Below are 19,759 nucleotides of genomic sequence, written 5' to 3'. Positions count from 1 at the left end.
TTTTATTTCCACACACACAAAAAAGAACCAATTACTCGATTACTCATCTGAACATTTGATTGATTACTCAAATAATCATTAGTGACAGCCCTAGATTAGTTAAAACATTTCAATATGCACCTAAATTACTGCATTTTGTGACTATTTTCCAGTCATATAATTTGTCATTGAACATTTCTTAAAAAGTGCTAAAATATTCAATATAGTGGATCTTCTTAACACCCCTAGTAGTAACAATAATGAGATTTTTCCATTACGATAATGTGCAAATTTAATTGTAATGGAAATAATGACCAAACATCTTACAGCCCTAACATGCTTAATTTTCTTTAAGTAATTATTAAGTGATTTTTAATAAACTTTAAGTGATTATTTAATAATTTATATTTTGACTTTTTTTAAATTGAAATATGACCCAGACACATTCTTAAAGCTACACTGTGTGATTTTTACCCCCATCTAGCTGTGAAAATGTATATGACCATCCAGTGAATATTAGTTTCTGTTCCTCTCAATTCCGATTTCGTTTTAAATCTTACAGTGGCCAATGCAGTCCAAGATTAACATGGCTTCCAGGTCGACCTCGTCCATGAGTGTTAACTCAAACGTAAACGCGAAAGGCGAAGCTTGAATTAACGGGTATGTCCCTCTTTGGCTACTGTACATTCAAGATGGAGGGGCAACATGGCGACCGACATTAGAATCCCTTACCCGTATGCATTTTCAATGGCATATTATACACTCACGAGAATACTTTATTACTTGAACGAAGTAAATATACATTAATTAACACATATATTTTTGAAAGAACTAAGTGTTTTTAGCCAAGAATAAACTAAAAGAGTTAAACAGTGTAGCTTTAAAGGGTTTCACTTCAGAAATGAGCAGTGTCCTTCAGCTAATAGACCACCTCTCAAACTGATTGTCATTCTGTACTGAACCTGAATACATAACAGTCAATAAAATCAGATTATAATCAGCTAGTCATTGAGTGAAAGTCAAACCTGAACATAACAATGCAGCATTGGTCTCCAAAGTCGAAAGATTAGACAGGAAAACAGACTAACACAATGACCATTTATGGTATCAACACCCTCATCAAAGCTCTTTAAATGGAAAAATAAATCATTACATCGTATGTTAGCATTTAGTATCACAGAGGTCTAGTCCCTCTTCCACTTCTACTCTATCACACTTCCCCCACTCCCTCCCTCTCTCCATCTCTCAACATAAGGAAAACATAAGCCATATCCGGCCCTTTAAGTCTGCTCTGTGAGAATTAGCGGGCAGGCGTAAAATGACACGGTTGCTAGCAGAGACGAGGAACCACCCTGCTCTCAGCCCGCCTGTCATGTGACCAGATCTCATCAGGTCAAACGCCACAGGCAGAAAAAGACATCTAAAGACAGCAGAAAATCACTATTAACTGAATAATCTCTTACCTTTCCTAGACAGTAGAGCACAAATCACTCTTTGAGCAAAGAATACGACTCCAAAACAAGTGCACTTCAAGGTAACACTTCCATTTAAGGGCAATAGGGAAAGTTTTAAGCGCTCAAAAGTGAAGCTCGAGCGACAGTTAGCTGCCGGGAGAGTGAATGGTAAGGGTGGGGTTACACACGGGCTGCGGCAACAGGCATCCTGTGAGTGAATCATTGGGCGGAAAAACGGAACACGTTTAGAGTTAATAATAAACGGAAGAGAAGAATCACAGTATAAAAGCTGTTTGGAGAGGCGACATCTCCACTTTAACACACTTTATAATAATTAAAAGCAGTCTGCGTAGGAAGGGCAGGAAAAGGACTTATGGAAAAAGTCTAAACAAAACGAACGGCTCACCTTACAAACTCCTGCCTCCTCTGAGATTCCTGATCAGTGCTGGCAGCCCAACTCTTATCTTCTCCTTCGGCGTCTGCCCTCTCACTGCTGATAGAGACAGAAACCAGGACAGCGGTAGTGGAGAGAGAGGGACAGAGAGAGAGAGAGAGAGGGCAGGAAAAGAGAAGGAGTAGTGGAAGGAAAGAGACAGAGTATAAGTGTGTGTGTTAGAGAAATGACGGTGTGACTGGTACGGCTGGCCTCCTAGTCCCTCCCACCCTGACTCACTCTGTGGATGAATAACTGGCTCTGAGACAGCAAACTGGAGGACAGAGACTGAAAATGGGAGTGGGACGGATAGAAAGAGAGTCTATGTGTGTTTGACTAAACGGCGAGTAAGTTAGAACTATTGACCTGCAGTTTAACAGCTGTGGCGATGATCCTGTTACTGTATGAAATTTGTAGGGCTGCTCAATTATGGCAAAACTTTTGGTCAGCATTGTAATCACGATTATTTAACATGATGAGTGGACCGACCAAAACCTTCATTTAACCGATTTCAAATTTTCAAGTACAAATGTCCTCAAAAAATACTGAAAATAAAAAAAGGAAAGTACAAACACAATAGAAAAACGATAAAAATTAAACAAACTTAAATTTTTTTTTTCATGCAAGTCTATAAAGATTCAGCTAACAACCTACTGCAGTAATGTAAAAATCAAACGTAAAATAAAACACAGTATAGTCTTCACTGTTAGAATTAAACTAGCTGTGAATCTTATTAAAACTAAGTAATTCGGTCAAAAGCAGAGAGTGATTTTATCATTTTCGTCCAGTCATTTAAGACAAAATGCACAGATCCAATATACTGATACGACTTATACTGCGCGATTAATCGCAATATCTACGTAATCGCACTTAAACCGATTTGGCTAATCGTGATTTTTTGCGCAGCTTGTCACGGCTCTGTAAACGCTGCTTCATCTAAGATCACCAAGTTTGAATCACTTATAACATGCATTTGAAAAAAAAAAAAAAAAACATTTCTAACATCTTTCCAAACATGAGAATCATTTAACCTTCAACCTTTTGTCCAAAAAAAGACAAGTTCTCTGTCCATTGAGACAAATGCTCACCAAGATGCATTTATTTCATATTAAAAAAAATACAGTAAAAACTGAAATATTATACCAAATTAAAATAACTGGTTTAGAAATTTCAAATGGAAAGTATTTATTTGAAATATAAATCTTTCTTAACATTATAAATGTATTTACTGTCACAGTACAGTATATTGTATCATAATATATTCTTCTATAACATTTAAGTGGCTCAAAGGGTGTTTTTGTAAGAGAGTAGATTTTAATTTAATATAAAATAGAATATATATACTATATATATATATATATATATATATATATATATATATATGTGTGTGTATATATATATACACATATATATATATAATATTTTTTATAATATTTATATAATATTATATTATATATATTATAAATTTATATAATATTATATATAATATTATATTTAATATTATATATAATATTATATTTAATATTATATATATATATATATATATATATATATACACACACACATACAGTGGTGGCCAGAATTAGAACGGTAAGATTTTTTACAGCAATATTACAGTAAAAAAAAAAAAAAAAACAGTAATATTGTGAAATGTTTACAACAGTTCAAAAGTTTGGTCAGTAAGAGTTTTTTTTTTAAAGAAATTATTTTTATTTAGCAAGGACGCATTAAATTGATCAAAAGTGTCAGTATACACATTTATTATGTTGCAAAAGCTACTTATTCTATTTCAGATAAAGGCTGTTCTTTTGAACTTTCTATTCATTAAAAGGATCCTGAAAAGCTGTACACAAAAGTTGTACACAACTGCTTTCAACATTGATAATAATACATGTTTCTTGAGAAGCAAATCGGAATATTAGAATCATCAAATCTTGTAATTCTCCATGCAGGAAAAACCCTGACAGAGATATATTTTCCGACTCCAACTACCAATTTTTGGTCATCATAATCAGCCATTACTGATCCTGATAAGTCAATATAAATGATATATAAGCTCTCTGTTGACTGTCAATGTTAACCCCTTTAACCCTGAAGGCATTTTGAATGCTTTTACGTGATTTCAAGTGGCATACTTAAAAATAATGGTTTATATTTTCTACATATTATTACACACAAAAAAAACAAAATTATCAAGTACAATAGCCTAAATTGATAGAATAAATACAAGAGTAACATTTTAAAGAAAATAGATTTTGATCCTGTTTGAGGTTATGTTACAACACTGCTGGGAAAACCCCATGAAAGAGTGATGCAATTTATTGATTTATATTGTTATTGTTCATGATGCCTATTAGAAAGTATATGGCAGGTCATAAAATCAAGTTTGGATGTTTTGCATGCCACAATTATGCTAACTGCATCTGAGATAAATTTTGTGTTGATATCTCAAAGCAATCAAAGGTTATGGCATTTTGAACCATGGTAAACGTTTTATCAAAAGTCCAAAAACCTCTCCAAACAAGTGATCCGAGTGTTAATGAACATAAGAACGACTTAAAATGTTACGCCACAAAACACAAACATATTCAGAATGAGTCACAACTAACTAATAAAATCTTGGTTGATGAGTGATGGTCTTCCACCAGAAGTATATCAATCTGAACGATCAATCCAACCCAAATGAGGTCGGTGTAAGACAGTGTTTTACTTTGAGATTAGACAACACATTGTCCCTACCCAATATACATACCTCCAGTTTTCAATATACCAACATACCCAAGATCCAGTTTTCATTGGCTGCACTTTTAAATGACGTTGGATATCACTGTGTAATAATCGCGACACGATCAGATCCCAGAAGATGAAAAAAGTGCTATAGCTAAGCTAAGCTAAAAAGTCCTATAGCTTTAGCCAAACAGCATGTCATGTCACTCCGTGAGGATTTTCTTAAGATCTATGCATAATGTTATATTGTGTGTGGGCTTGTTTGAATCGATACAACCTGCTCTAAATAAAAATCTGTGTGTTATACTATGGTTTATTAATGTTTTTCAAAGTTACAAAGCACGTGGTGCCTCATCAGTAAACTTTTTACTGTTTTTATAGGGGTGGTTGATTGCGATTTTACTTTTTTCATTTTAAATAGTGTGTAATGTTTTCTGTTGGTGCATGAACATTATCTGCAAAGTTGCAGCACTGAAAGTTATTTTAAAATCAGGAAGTTTAATGCCTAAAAACGACTCGAATGGGACTACAACGGGTTTTAGACCTCACTAACCATTACATTTGCATCAACGCTCCCTCCGGAATATACAAAAAAGGGCAAGGCCATATTTCTGTGGGTCGTCGAGTGTGTTATGTTCACCCGGGAATTTTGGACCTGAATTTTGTAAATGTATTTTTCATGTATATATATACACTCACCGGCCACTTTATTAGGTACCCCATGCTAGTAACGGGTTGGACCCCCTTTTGCCTTCAGAACTGCCTCAATTCTTCGTGGCATAGATTCAACAAGGTGCTGGAAGCATTCCTCAGGGAGTTTGGTCCATATTGACATGATGGCATCACACAGTTGCCGCAGATTTGTCGGCTGCACATCCATGATGCGAATCTCCCGTTCCACCACATCCCAAAGATGCTCTATTGGATTGAGATCTGGTGACTGTGGAGGCCATTTGAGTACAGCGAACTCATTGTCATGTTCAAGAAACCAGTCTGAGATGATTCCAGCTTTATGACATGGCGCATTATCCTGCTGAAAGTAGCCATCAGAAGTTGGGTACATTGTGGTCATAAAGGGATGGACATGGTCAGCAACAATACTCAGATAGGCTGTGGCGTTGCAACGATGCTCAATTGGTACCAAGGGGCCCAAAGAGTGCCAAGAAAATATTCCCCACACCATGACACCACCACCACCAGCCTGAACCGTTGATACAAGGCAGGATGGATCCATGCTTTCATGTTGTAGACGCCAAATTCTGACCCTACCATCCGAATGTCGCAGCAGAAATCGAGACTCATCAGACCAGGCAACGTTTTTCCAATCTTCTATTGTCCAATTTCGATGAGCTTGTGCAAATTGTAGCCTCAGTTTCCTGTTCTTAGCTGAAAGGAGTGGCACCCGGTGTGGTCTTCTGCTGCTGTAGCCCATCTGCCTCAAAGTTCGACGTACTGTGCGTTCAGAGATGCTCTTCTGCCCACCTTGGTTGTAACGGGTGGTTATTTGAGTCACTGTTGCCCTTCTATCAGCTCGAACCAGTCTGGCCATTCTCCTCTGACCTCTGGCATCAACAAGGCATTTCCGCCCTCAGAACTGCCGCTCACTGGATGTTTTTTTCTTTTTCGGACCATTCTCTGTAAACCCTAGAGATGGTTGTGCGTGAAAATCCCAGTAGATTAGCAGTTTCTGAAATACTCAGACCAGCCCTTCTGGCACCAACAATCATGCCACGTTCAAAGTCACTCAAATCACCTTTCTTCCCCATACTGATGCTCGGTTTGAACTGCAGGAGATTGTCTTGACCATGTCTACATGCCTAAATGCACTGAGTTGCCGCCATGTGATTGGCTGCTTAGAAATTAAGTGTTAACGAGCAGTTGGACAGGTGTACCTAATAAAGTGGCCGGTGAGTGTATATATATATATACATACATACACACTTTATGGTATGTATTATCAGTTTGATGCTATTGTGTAAAACAAACGTGTATAAAGTAAAAATATAGGCAAAATTACCATTCAGAAACGTTTTGTAAGAGCCGTGTTTGGGGAAGTTCTGCTTGACTCTCTTCATCGCCGCTTTCTGGGTTTGATTCTGGCTCATACTGAGACTGCAGTGTCGACACCATTATGTACATTTGACACGAACACATATGCAACTTTTGCCCGTAAAAGTAATGGGCGTGAAGTATCCGAACAACGTGCACTACAGTTTAGCCAATCACAACACACTGGCCCAAACTAACCAATCTGAGCCCATAGCCTGTTTCTGAGGGAGTGGTTTCATAGTATCAGAATGTAAACCGGTCGTTCAAATGACAGATGAGAAAGCGGCTGACAATAAAGGTGAAATTTATTTAAAAAAAATAAAACTTTTAAAAAAAGAAAAACCACAAATACATGTTATATTGCACCCCATAAACCTACTGACTACCGATCAGGTCATATAAAGTGATTATTGGCCGATACCTGTGGCCGATCGCTCGGAGTATCCCTAAATTTTTTTTTTTCTTTTACTGTTTGTTTGCCCTAATATAACAATACAAATAACCTACATATTTTAATATATCATTAAAAAAAATGCAGAGAAATCAGTGAACTTTTCTGAGTCAGGATTTGTAATTTATAATTGTGGGGTGGACTCTGCTATACTTTTCTATTAGAATATTAGATATTCTTTGAATATCTTTATTGTTATAGTTATGATCTTTGGTGTGAATGGCCCTTACCACTGATTTGATTTCACTACTAAACTTTAAATAAGTGTTTTTAAGGGAGTTCACACAAAATGAGACATCATTTATTTTCACTGAGAGTTGCACAAGACCAAAAAAAAAAAACTTGTCACCTGACCTGACCCGCTTTTTGGGAAACCCAATGGCTAAGAAAATCATGCATTGATTTCAACCCTATTTTCGCTAGTAAAATCCTGCCGAATATACAATATAGTATGTTTATTCTACTACTGAAAACTGAACCCTCCTGACCTGCGCTTATAATATTATTCACAAGCTGAGGCGAGAAATCAGTGCAACTCTGTGATGAAGGGGGCTATTGTTGTACAGCACCCGCTCTTACCAGAAGGACAACAGAGAAACACACCCTGCAACACAAAGCCAGCATCTATAACATCACTAACCCTCATAAATACAAAAACCTCCTCCAGACAAACAAGAGCACAGCTCTCAGTGACCATACACATATTAAAAACACCCGGTGTTCTTTTTGCATAACCTAAATCTAAAAGCTAAGCTGTCATGTTCATGCAAATAATGTAAACTACTATGTAGTAAAAAATAAATCTGCATAAAATGCGACACATAAATGGATGATTTGGACAGGTCAGAAAAATGTCAAACATACTTAGTAAATACTAGTAAAGCTGTGAGGATATTCAATTTTAAATAGTTTTTAAAATTTAAAAAGTATTGTAGTAGAAATGTTTAACTTTAAATTTTATTTTAATAAGTTTGGAAGTGTTAAGTTTAAACACCATTTTGGCCGTGTTCACAATACTTTTTAATTTATTATATTGGGGGTTGCTGGGATCTACACGAAAGAGACAAGTTCTTAGACATGTCCTTTTTGTATTCATGCTGATTTCATATGATTTAAAATGTATTTATTTATTTATTATTTACATGATATAGATTTAGACAAAATTTCAACCTCAAAAAATGTAGTGTAGACATAATCGTTATTATAAAAAAAACTTTTAAAAATGATGTTTGCATGTGGGTCAATCTCACTGATCTATTACAATAATTTATATAATTCCTTACTATACAGTGAATACTAGGGATGTGAATTTCTGCCAAAAATGCCATTCGAAAATCGAGGAGCAAAAGTCGATTAAAAAAAAAAAATCAACAAAAAAAAATTTAAAAAAAAAATTCAGAAAAAAAAAAAACACTAACAATGACAGAAAGGGAGACCAAAGGTCAATTTCATCTTTAGTGATTTGTCAAACATACTGTTTATTAATTGAACAAGTAACATGTTTTCGTCGGGATTTTTTCCCGCATACTGGTAGAAGATAAAAAACAAGAGGATAAAAAAACAAGCACGGCAGTCCGTTTTTGCATCACCAAACCAGATGCTCGTTAGATAAAAAGAATAATGTCTTATGCCACAATAATGATTTCATGTGAACCTGCTTTGTTACTTCAATAGCCTTTTTAAACAAATTAGTTTCAATCAAGACTATTTGTGTGATGCCACTGAGCAATACACACAAACACACAAATTACCACGGGATAGCGGGTCAAATAGCGGGACAAATTTTGGTAGCTTATTTAATGTAGCCTATAAATGAATGTAATGTCCAAAAACGCATAATGTCATCATACTTGTAGTAGTGCTATCGTCGCGTAATAATCTGTTTGGTGGTAAAACGTATTACCTAAAATGAACTTGAATGTATCGTCCTGTGGAATCATTCATTCACAGACAGCATGCGAAGATGTTCAACTAAATCTTCATCGCTGGCAAAAATATGATGCATTTGCAGATTTGCTATCACTAGACTAAATTGTAGGTCCACGGCCACTTCATTCAACGCTCTTGATGTTCTTAAAGGGTCACTCCACCTCTGGAAAGATGAGTGTGTTTTTAAAATGGGTAATTTATGTAGAGGAAATGTGAAATTATTTTTGAATTTGGAGCTTTCTAGACTAAAAATGTGTGTTTGGCTTATGTGGATGGAAGACAACAACTCCCAGAATGCACTTGCTTCGCTGCCCTAGGAGGCCACGCCTACTGGTAACAGCGCAGTAGGTAAACAACAGTCTAAGCCACTAGTGAGTCTTGTTTGATGAAGTCTTTGAAAAGAATCGACTCAAAAGAGTGATTTACTTATTTGTAAAATGAGCATCGCTCATGCCCATAAAAAATACTGCGCGCTTGGAATAAACGCATTTAAAAACCAACATGACATAATGACTTTTGCGTAAACAGTTATCTCTATCCATTTTGAGCTATCCGCGTGTATCCGTGTGTATGTCTACGCCATTAACGTCCACGTCATTCCGCGTGTCTATACACGCCGTCAAATGTACGCGAAACGAAGCAAAATGTACATCTACATCTGGGGAGCTATGTTTTTTTTTTCCTAGGATGGTGAAGGAACAGTCATAAATGCCATTAACCCCAGTGACGGGTAGGTTTAGGGACGGGGTTGGGGTAGGTCATATATTTATATATACAGTAATGTAACGTTAAGTCAACGGCGTTCATAAACACGGTGAAAAGCGATTATGCGTGTTGATAGCACGGCAAAAATGGAAATACGAATTGGCGTGTCATACACACACTACTTCATGAGATCAGTCTGTAACAACATGTATTGCATTAAAATAAAGTAACGAGAGGAACGTCGCCCTACGTAACAAAGTAGCCTACTTTGTTACTATAGTTACTACCATAGACAGTAAAGGTTACTACCTACCTCTGTTAACGGTCACGACAATGCTCTTTTTCTGTTGCCTTGGCTTTTGGCTTGCTAGTTGGGGACATTTAATATTCAACAATATTATTGATCTGTGTTGTTGTATTATTTTCATGTTATCACGTGAAGCAGCTTTGATACGATCTGTATTGTATAAAGCGCTATATAAATACAGGTGACTTGACTTGTTTGTCCTAGATCGCGCAGTAGGGGGGTTCATTCATGTTAGAGACACCTTGTGTCCCCGTCAGGAAAACACACTCCTGCACGATCTGTGGCAGTAGGTGTGCCAATTATGTCACATTGGAATTGCGCGAAAACATAACAATAATTGGAAAACGCAGTTCAACTATTCCGACTATTCAGAGATCGCGACTCATCCCTAGTGAATACCTTATATATCTAACCCTACATTTAATTTTAGAGTAAGTGAAAAAGAACAAGTCATTGTATAATTTGACAGTGAAAAACAGTAAATTGACATTTTGACACTTATGGTTTTACGTTACCTCTAATGTTGTTAAATCAATCACTACGTTTACATGCAGCCAATTTTCGGGTTATGGTCGGGTTAAGGTCACTATTCAGATTTCTGAAACATTAGGAATAACCCGTTTACATGTGTGAGCTGAGAGAGTTTCTCCTGTATACATAGATTTGCAATATCCCGATGTAAACGGCGACGCACGGTTAGCGTCTAGACCGTACGAACAACCTTAAAACGCAATATGCATAATTTCCGATTCTTCTTCCTGTATCCAAAGACAACAACAGCAGCAGCATGCGGATAATGAATCGGGGCAGATAGCGATCGCCTTCGTTTGCGCTTTGATGCTGGTAACGTTACTGACCTCGCTCCAAAAGTATGCTGTGCTGTGTCTCGGCATGTTTACTTCCGGTATACTGCGCGTGGAATTTTGTATTTGCCGAGAAGTTTCTCTACTCAAAAGACCAAGATTCCTTGCGAAGAGAACATGCGCAGAACACAAATCACTATGGGGATATGCCGGTACACGTTTGCATGACCAAAAAATCGTGTTAGAACCCCTAGTATAATATCCCGGTTTTTAAAATCCGGGATATGAGCAATATTCATGTTTTTGCCTTTTCGGTGTTTACATGGCCGTTCGTGACCGGGTTATTGCGAATATCCCGGTTTTGAACGGGTTATTGGCTGCATGTAAACGTAGTGAATGTTTATTGCATTTTTTTATGTCATGTGTGTAACAAAGTGTTACACAATTAAGTTTTTAATAGTATTTTTACAATCTATTACCGACCATAATTTTTTGATCAAATGCATATGCTTTTTTTTTTTTTTTTTGCCATTTATGAAGTGATGCATATTTCTTCACATTATAAACCACATGCAATAATTGGAAAGCATTAGATGATAGCAGCTAGATCTACAGTACATACAATCTCTACTCTCAGCTTTCCACCAACATGGCACAGCGATAATGGTGAGGGCCACTCAAAAAAAATAAACTAACACCCAAGTCAATCCTATAGCAACCAATGCAGGTACACACCATAAAGAAAAACACACACAATGACCTGACTTGATGAATAGCAATGTGAACATGCAGCGTATTGCAAGGCATTGCAGAACCAACTTAGGATTTCCACACGTCATCTAATTTAAACCTTGTGCTTCACCACTTTCAACAAGTCCATACAATATATGAAAATCTGGGAGGTGACTGTGGATCTAAGAACTTATGAAGATATATTCAGGTTTGGTCTTGTTCCACAAGGTGTAGGGCTAGAGTGTAATCATTAACATGTTCAACACACCACAGGGGACCGTTTAGATGGCCTATTAAGAAAATCAATAACATTTTACTTATTAGCAGATGCACAAAGATTAACATGAGTTTTTTCCACTCCTGGTGATCCCAGCTTAAATGGACAATTGCTCAGTAGAACTAGAGGTTCGTTGGCTGGTTGTTAAGTGGGTGAAAGGTGAGATGCCTGAGGAAAAGTCCTTCCAGACTTCCTGAAACCAAGTTCAAAGGTACAACACATAGTTAGATAGATACTCTTTGTAAACAGTGTAGGGTTGCACCAGCTGTAAGTTCTTTCTTAAATTGTAACGTAAGGTACACACTAGAGGCCTAGTAACTACTATCTAGTTTGTAACTAAATCTGTAATTTATTCTGTTGCACCATTTGTTCGTAAGGTAGAACATAGCTAGGTAGTAAACTCTCTGTAAAGTAATGTCGCATAATATGACGTTTAGCCTCGATGAACCAATAGCATCCTTCAAATACGTGAGCAGAAGTTGTGTTAAAATGCTGTGAATTTCAGTTTACCCTTCATAACTTCTTTTGGCTCACGTTACTAAAAATAAGTTTCCATTTAATACGATACTTGATCATGAATACCTTAAGTGTTTTATTTATAAATAACATTCAGAAACTGTATTTGAAATCAAATTAATAAGAAACAATAAAAAAATATTGATATATAAAAAATAAAAAAAAATACATTTATTGATTATGACTGATATTTGACAAGCACAACCGATGCACAAAGCAGCGCTGTTTAGGGCGGGTTCGTGTTAAAGAGCTGCGAACGAAGTAATCTTTTCAGATAATGTTCTCTCTCTTAAAATGTAAGCGAGTGTAAATGTGAGCATTATCATATACAGTATGTCTCTCAGGTAAAAGAAGAGCTTATTGATGCAGTTCATCTATCTGATATTTTGTTCCAACCGTTCCTCCTGATCGGAGGCTGCCATAAGTATTTAGTTGGAACGTAGAGTTACGTTTAAACTACGTTTACGGCGCAACGTAAAAAAAATTTAGTAGTGGGTAAGTTAGTGCCCATTTACATCCAAACTAGGCTAAGTTGTAACTTACGGAGACCATTCAAGCTTGTTGGGCCAGTGTGTCCACCCCCTTAAGGATGAGCAGTGTGTGTATGGGTGTAAAACAGAAAGACTGTGACTATCTTGATAACTAAATATTGTGAAATTTACACTGTATAGCCTATACTGCAGTGCTGCTTACAGGTACTATTTTGTAAAAAAGAGAGGAAGCTGTTAAAAGAAGTGAAACATGATGCATATGAAAACGGGAAACCACTCACATGTAATACTTCATAATGTAATACACACACACACACACACACATCAGTGTTTCCCATACATTGATTTAGTATGCGAAAAACAGTACGCCAACAGAGTATGTCCGAATACATGGTATTTACAAAACAGTCCCCAGATGGCCTACTTCTGGTGAGATTCTGAAGTGTGCATTCACAGGACACTTTACTATCCCATGAGGCCACAGGAAAGGATTTATGAATGGAAGTGAAGAAGGGACATAACTGATGCTGGTAGGTCACATGATAATGATAACTAGCTAGCGGATGTAGTACATCTGGATTCATAGTCATTCATTCATAGTACACAAATTCATACTATATGAAGAGTTCAGATGCAAAAGCCTCTAAATGCCATTTGAAATTTTCGTCTTTAATGATGCTTTTTATCAAACTTGTATATTTAAGTTCAGTAATTTCACTTAAATAACAATTAATAGGTAATTATCATTGCAATTTAATTGAAATTACTGAACTTAAATATACAAGTTTGATAAAAATCATCATTAAAGAAGAAAATTTCAAATGGCATTTAGAGGCTTTTGCATCTGAACTCTTCATATATAGAACATAGTTTTTAACATTTTCAAAGTAAGTTCAAATTCAAATGTAGTAACTATACTCAGACAGCACGCAATTAAAGGGACAGTTCACTTTGAAATTAATTTTTGATATGTTTTAGCTTACCTCAAGGGCATCCAAGCTGTAGGTGTCTTTGTTTCCACAGTATTTTCAATTTTTGACATTTTTCATTTAAACCGTTGTTATCTATCAGTCATACACTGGAGGCTAAGGGGGTCCACCTCAAAGAGCATGCACAGAGAAGTCAAAATTAAACATGATTTAATGACTCGTAAATGTAAGTACACATTGATGGCCTAAGACACGAAACGAGTGTTTTTTGTGAGAAAACGAACAGTATTATATCGTTTTTACCTATTGTAACCACAGCCACGTCCAAGTGATCTGAATCAGTTGTGCAATGTCCAACTGAACCGAACTGAATCAGTTCAATGTTACGCCGGAAGTGACCGCTTGCGTGTGACGTCACTCAATATTTACACGGAGATTTCGGAAGTTTTACCTTTTACTAAACATATTTAGATATACCGAAATCATCTTCCATTGCGGTTTCCCGTATATCTAAATATGTTTAGTGAAAGGTAAAACTTCCGAAATCTCTGTATAAACAAAGAGTGACGTAGGCGCGCAAGCGATCACTTCCGGCGCATGCGCAGACCGAAGCGCCCGTGGCTATGATTTCAAGAGGTAAAATGATATAAATACTGTTAGTTTTCTCACACAAACCGCTCGTTTCGTGTCTCAGGCCATCAATGTGTACTTACATTTACGAGTCATTAAATCATGTTTAATTTGGACTTCTCTGTGCATGCTCTTTGAGGTGAACCGATTGAAGACCCCCTTCACCTCCAGTGTATGACTGATTGACAACAACGGTTTGACCAAAAAATGTAAAAATTGAAAATACTGTGGAAACAAAGACACCTACATCTTGGATGCCCTTGATGTAAGCTAAAACATATCAAAAAATAATGTCAAAGTGAACTATCCCTTTAATGACGCAGCTTTTCTGTTTGCGCTTTGCAAAGAAAACTGCGCACTTCTCTTACGCAATCAGCACGCGATCATCTCCGCGTCTGAGTTCACTGAAGGAATGCAGTAAACTGGACATGTGCTGATTTTAGCATGCATTTGGTAATGCAGTTATGCATTATTTTTACATTTACATAGTTCACAATTACAGACATGCAATCGTTGCATATAAATATAAAAGTGCAATTTCATCAAGGGGAATAAGATTTGATCATAAGCTTTGCTGCAGCAGGAAGTGAAAATCTTGACCATATGACCGGAGTCATGGGTTTTTTAAAGTATCAGGCCATTTTGGCAAAGATTATGATGCCTTCAGTGTGTAAACTAAAGCTTTGCTGAATCACTGGACTTTACAGCAGGACAATAATCCCAAGTATACATCCAAATCTATCAAAGCTTGGTTCAGGGATCAATTCTGAATGTTCTTGAGTGACCAGATTTATCTTTGCTCTTAAATCTTTGGTGAGAATTGAAAGAAACAGTGCCAGCACGGAAACCAAAAAATCTAATGAGTTGGAGGTTTTGCACACAAGGAATGGCCTAAGATTTCAACTGAAAGTGTCAAAAGCTTGTGAGCCGTTACATGCAACTTTATTTTTTGATAAAAATGTGATTCTTGAGGGTTAAATAACTTTGTACATGAATGTTTAGAGCCAATTTGATTTTTTTTTAGTAACTCTCAGAATCACAAGTGTTTTTGTTTAAAAAAAAACAGAATGTCTTGCAGGTCAGAGGGGGTTCAATAATTTAGCAGATCTAAACAGGTGGAGCTGGGGGTTTTCTGAAGCGATTCTAATCGAACACTAAAATAAGAATATTTAAAGGGATAGGCCTAGTTCACTTTAAAATTTATTTTTGCTAAGTTTTAGCTTACCTCAGGGGCATCCAAGATGTAGGTGTCTTTGTTTCCACAATATTTTCAATTTTGATATTTTTATGTTAAACTAACCGTTCTTGTCTGTCAGTCATATACTGGAGGTTTATGGGGTCTACCTCAAAGAGCATGCACAGAGAAGTCCAAATTAAACATGATTTAATGACTCGTAAATAAGTACACCTTGATGGTCTAAGACACGAAACGAGCGTTTTTGTTTAAAATGAACAGTATTTATATCGTTTTTACCGCTTGTAACCACTGCCATGTCCAACTGATCTGAAGGCATGGGTGCTTTGTTCTGCGCAAGCGCCGGAAAGTGCCAGAAGTGATCTCTTGCGCGGTTGAAAAAAAATCAACGTTGTCTGTTGATATATCGAAATCGTCTTCCATTGCAATTTCCTGTATATCTAAATATGTTTAGATCTTCACAGTGAAGGATAACACTTCTGAAATCTCGGTGTAAACAATGAGTGACGTACACGCGCGAGAGATCCCTTCCAGGGCTTTCCGGCGTGCTTCCGCAGATAGAAGCGCCCTCAAGAGTACTTGAAATGTGACTGTGATTACAAAGAGGTAAAAAACGATATAAATACTGTTAGTTTTCTCACACAAACCGCTCGTTTCATGTCTTAGGCCATCAATGTGTACTTACATTTACAAGTCATTAAATCATGTTTAATTTGGACTTCTCAGTTGCATGCTCTATGAGGTGAACCCAGGGTAGACCCCATAAACTTCCATTATATGACTGACAGACAAGAACGGTTTGACCGAAAAATATCAAAATTGAAAATACTGAGGAAACAAAGACACCTACATCTTGGATGCCCTTGAGGTAAGCTAAAACATATCAAAAATTAATTTCAAAGTGAACTATCCCTTTAAATAGACCAAAGTTCAGTTGTTATTGTTTCATTTCTATTTTTGCAATTTAAATAAAAATTAAATTACACTTTGTTGTGTAATCTGACTGCCAAGAGTTAATCAGATGTGAAAAAATGTGAACCTCCTGTTAATTTATAGATGCAGAAAATGTGCATACTGTGCAAAATTAATGTACACTATATAGAAAGTAGAAGTACTATGTTAGTATGCAATGCTAAAAGTGTGCTAGATATCAATCATTGGTTTCTGCCGGCCAAACAAGCCATGCTGGAAATGCCCGGAAATCTCCATCACAGTAAAATGTGCAAAAATGCTCTAAGCATCTTGTCAGTACCAGAAAACAAATGCTGATGAGAGAAGAGACGACATGTTAACACAAATGGAATTTAACCACCTCCGCACCTGGATGTGACGTTTCATTCAGTCCTAGGTGTTCAATTCACCTCATTGGCACTGCAGAGAGTGTGTGAATTGAAGCAGAACAGAACTAGGCTGGTCTGTCCTGATTTCTTATTACCCTATTTTTATATCTGTAACTGGCACACAAACACAGATGCATTCACACTGAAAGAAACTTTACTTGAACGATTTGTTCAGATGACAATGACATCATATTAATTTGTCAATTCTGCTCACAAGCATCTCAAAAGCAATGCATCTGATACCAGAAACCTGATATATACTACAGTTTAATTCGTAGTGATAAAGATATATATTATTCTACCCTAAAAAGAAAAACGCTGTAACATCAAGTTTTTATATTATTATTTTTTTCTAATTAAGAAATGTCACCAAATCAGCACATTAGAATGCTTTCTGGACACTGAAGACTGGAGTAATAACTGGTGAAAAATTAATCATTAACATTTTTTAAAATATATTAAAATAGAAAGCAGTTATTTTAAATTGAAATAATATTTCATTACTGTTTTTACTGTATTATTAATTGAATAAATGCAGGCCTCAGTGTATTTAAAACTACAATATGGAATTCGACAGATTATTTAATTTAACTTCCACCCTCCTGGACATCTCAAACCCTGATAACAAATTACAAAAATGGCAAGTTTCATTCTTTTGAACAAAACAATCCACAAACTTCCATCAGATATTCGATCTGCGAGAAAGAACAAGACAGAACAGCTCTCCATCAAAGAAGTGAATCAAGAGCACGTCAGTAACAACACACATACAAGGAAATTACTTTCATTCCAGCTAGTCAAGACCAAAAACGTAACAAACTTGACAGAGAAGAAGTTTTTTAGCTTACGCACTGGGCTTATTACAGCCGGTAAATGACAAGTTTGTCAATCTGTATTCCTTTTTTAGCGCAACCAGAAACTGCTCTACACAAACTTTCTGAACACATACACCCGGCCTTCCACTCATGTTCTCTTACTCAGAATGAATGGATATCTGGGACTCTCTTATTACAAAAGGCCTCTGTGTTGAGAGATCTGCTGTGCTGAGGGTGTGGCTTCTGTGAACTTCTGTTGTGTTCACCTGAGGACACTGTACACACTGTACAGTTGTTTTCCTTTAGGATCAGTATTGTATGTTGAAGAGTGGTCAACAGTAACATAATTTGTAATTCGTTACTGTACTTAAGTGGGCTACATTGAAGTATCTGTACTTATTTTGGGAAACTTTAACTTTTACTTTACTACATTTTGGTCAGTGTTAACGCCGTTATACGGTGTATTTTACATTGTGGTATATTTTATCCTACAATGATTATTATTATAATTCATATTAATAATACAAACTTCAATAAAACTTTATACTACAGTACAATGTTATATTATTAATACAAGTACAGCAAACCTAGAGATACATTTTTTTTTAAATCAATCACAACTTAGAAAAAAAATCCATAAATCAAGCAGCCCTAATTTTAGAGGTTAAAGGGATAGTTCACTTTGAAATTAATGTTTGGTATGTTTTAGCTTACCTCAAGGGCATGGGCAATCAGATGTAGCTGTCTTTGTTTCCACAGTATTTTGATATTTTTATGTTAAACCGTTCTTGTCTGTCAGTCATGTAATGGAGGTATATGGGGTCCATCTCAAAGAGCATGCACAGAGAAGTCCAAATTAAACATGATTTAATGTTTTGTAAATGCAAGTACACATTGATGACCTAAGACACTAAACGAGCGGTTTGTGTGAGAAAACGAACAATATTTATATTGTTTTTACCTCGTGTAACCACAGCCACGTCCAAGTGATCTGAAGGCGCAGGCGCTTTGTGGCTGTGGTTACAAGAGGTAAAAACAATATAAATACTGGTCCTTTTCTCACACAAACCGCTCGTTTAGTAGGCCATCTACGTGTACTTACATTTACTAGTCATTAAATAATGTTTAATTTGGACTTCTCTGTGCATGCTCTTTGAGGTGGTGACCATAGACCTCCATTATATGACTGAGAGAAAATAACAGTTTGACCTAAAAACATCAAAATTGAAAATACTGTGGAAACAAAGACACCTACATCTTGGATGTCATTGAGGTAAGCGAAATATCCCTTTAAACCACTAACGACTGCTCTGCAAAATTAATGACAAACAGTCGATTAAAATGTCAGCTGCTCTGAAGGTCACTGTAAAATTCAGTGTGTGATTACAGAGTGGTTAATAAATATGAGATGGTGTTGTTGAGGTAATTGTAATAAGTTATTTCAGCATGTGCTGCTTGACAGGACAGGGGGAGGTTAAAAAATAAATAAATAAAACAAAAACCTAAAAATTAGCAAACCTACTCCAAAAGAACTGAATGCTTTTACAGCAAAAATCGTGTATACAATAAATACTTGTGCACTCACTCAAAATGGCATCATAAAAGACCCCATTCAGCTTCCTGTAGCTCAGGTTTCTGACATTTTCTGTCTTGCTTTGGAAAGAATCAAGCCAATGTGATTCTGTACACCATACATGGACCACACAGGCCAGGCCAGCTTAAACCAGAACACATGGTAAACCATGCTGGGTCACCAGACAGACCATCTTAAACCAGCAAACCAATTTAGGCTGGTTTAAAAGAGGTTAAGAATGTGTGTTTGTCTCAATCCAGCAACCAGGGAAAAAAATACTATCACATTTCACAAACTCCCTTTGTACCTAACTGAGGGCTTTTACAACAAATGGCTCATCTAATAACAATGCTCCATGGAACCATGGCAACCCCTGAATAATGCTAATGCCAAGATACAAACATTTATTGTAATCTAGGCTATG

At 36.4% G+C, this 19,759-nt stretch overlaps 1 protein-coding gene across 4 annotated transcripts in view; it reads right to left on the bottom strand.

Moving 5' to 3' along the window:
• elovl1b (ELOVL fatty acid elongase 1b) overlaps nucleotides 1-19,759 on the bottom strand; it is a 35,522-nt gene that overhangs the window by 11,906 nt on the left and 3,857 nt on the right. The window contains exon 2 of one of the 4 annotated variants that reach the window (XM_039655548.2): nucleotides 1,840-1,926. The exons of 1 other annotated variant lie outside the window; for it this stretch is intronic. The gene's annotated coding sequence lies outside the window, so the exon portion shown is untranslated. Of the gene's footprint in view, nucleotides 1-1,442; nucleotides 1,615-1,839; nucleotides 2,054-19,759 lie in introns of those variants that run through there. 2 more of the 4 variants (XM_039655550.2, XM_039655551.2) reach the window with 2 other exon arrangements.

The sequence above is a fragment of the Pimephales promelas genome, chromosome 21, assembly GCF_988280905.1.
Source record: "Pimephales promelas chromosome 21, fPimPro1.hap1.1, whole genome shotgun sequence".
NCBI classification, from domain to species: domain Eukaryota; kingdom Metazoa; phylum Chordata; class Actinopteri; order Cypriniformes; family Leuciscidae; genus Pimephales; species Pimephales promelas.
Note: the sequence above shows the minus strand (reverse complement) of the source record. Positions and strands in the feature narration are given on the sequence as shown.